Source organism: Heloderma suspectum, chromosome 6, assembly GCF_057233095.1.
Source record: "Heloderma suspectum isolate Gila_16-S chromosome 6, 16-S_ref, whole genome shotgun sequence".
Lineage (NCBI taxonomy): Eukaryota > Metazoa > Chordata > Lepidosauria > Squamata > Helodermatidae > Heloderma > Heloderma suspectum.
Window position 1 is genome coordinate 128,793,974 of NC_139463.1, and position 1,977 is coordinate 128,795,950.

Consider the following 1,977-nt stretch of genomic DNA (forward strand, 5'->3'; position numbering starts at 1 on the left):
AGCCAGCACGAGGAAGAGGGGCAGCAGCGACGGCCCCTAGCGCTCACGTTTGGGGGGAGCTGCTAGCTTCTTTGAAGCTTCGAAGCTTCGCATCTTCGAAGACTGCCCTGTGTTTGTCCCCCACTCCTGAGATGAGGTTAAAATTGTCCACAGACATTTTTATCGATGTTAGTCCATGGACACTGAGGACTGTCTGCCTGGATATGTGTGTGTTTTCCATGCAGCAAGGATGGATGGGACTGTGAAAACATTTACGCTTGCCTGAGCTTGCCCAGGCAAGTTTGCGGAACAAACGGGCTGGAGAAGCTACGATTCTTCGAAGATTCGCTTCTTCAAAGATTCGCTTCTTTGAAGCTTTGACGATCTGAAGCTTTGAAGATAATGCCTTAGTTAAAAAAAAAAAAAGCCGAAGCAAGGGATAGAGGGGGGTAAAACTTAGTCTCATATGAAAGGATAGAACAGTAAAGGAAAGGTTCCTCCTGTGCAAGCACTGAGTCATTACTGACCCCTAGAGGGACGCCGTTTTTCCTCGGCGTTTTCCTGGCAGACTATAGCGGGGTGGTTTGCCATTGCCTTCCCCAGTCCTAACTACCTTTCCCCCAGCAAGCTGGGTACTCATTTTACCGACCTCAGAAAGATGGAGGTTTGAGTCGACCTGAGCCAGCTACCTGAAAACCAGCTTCCACTGGGATCGAACTCAGGTAGTGGGGAGAGTTTCGGTTGCAATACTGCCGCCTACCACTCTGCGCCACACGAGGCTCATGAAGGGATAGAACAACCCCCTGCTCAATGCAAGAAGCCTGATTCCCAGGCGGTCTCCAATCTAAGCACTGACTGGGGCCGACCCTGCTTAGCTTCCGAGATCAGACAAGCACGTGCACATCCAGCCCTTTGCTTGTTGCTGAGGAAACGGGGAATGCTGAGGAACCTATGTAAACAGTAGCTGGAAGACGACATGGGGCTGTCGAGAGCTGTGATTGGACAAGAGGGAAATACAAACACCGCCATATATGGGCAGGTGTGGGAAGGGACTACAATCACATACAGTAATGAACGCGGAAAATCAGAGCACATTAAGGGGAAATACCGGAATATCAGGGTATTGAAAGCAGTAGCACAGAAGCGGGAAATTCTGGTTCCAATTCGAGGCGGGTACTGCGTAGTATGAAAGACGGGCAGTGAAACCTCATTGGAAGCAGAAAAAAAACTTAAGTGTAGATTGGCCCTTGGTCATGGAACAGACCAGACGGGAGATAAACCAGGACTGTATCCTAAGTAGATAGGGAGAGGTTTTTCTCCCTCATAATGCTAGAAGTCGGGGTCATCCAACTGCATGGTGGGAGATTCAGAGGAGACAAAATGAGGCACTTCCTCACAGAGCACATACTTAGATGTAGTGATGGCTACCAGCTTTGACAGCTTTAAAAGGGAAGTTCACAAATTCATGGAGGGTAAGGCTATCTATGGACACTAGTCCCAATGGCTTTATATTACCTCTAGTATTGGAGGCCGAATGACTCTACACCAGATGCTGGGGAACCCAAGTGGAAGGATGCTCCTGCTGTCAGCTTCCCATAGGCTTCTGGTTGGCCTCTCTGTGAACAGAAAGCTGGACTAGGTAGGTGTGATCTAGCACAGCTGCTCCTATGTTTTGTTTCTTAGTTACAAGGTTCTTCTAGGTGCTCTTTCTGACAGGGAAAGGCAAAGCAACCTCTCTACAGCCATCTCCTCTGTGGCCAGTGTATGGAGCCAAGTCAGCCTCCCGCTTACAGTGATATTCTTCCTGAGAGGCAGGGGGTGCGGTGTCCCAGTGAAGCTTGGGCCTCTGGCCAGTGGATGAGGCCAGAGTGTGCTGCCCTTCAGCTCTGCATTCCCCAGGCATCTCAGTTTGTGCTGATTCAGGGGCTTACAGATGCCATGATTATTGCAGAATTTCTGAGCAGTCTGAGGTTCAAGCAAGACTGAAGGGAGGGTAAA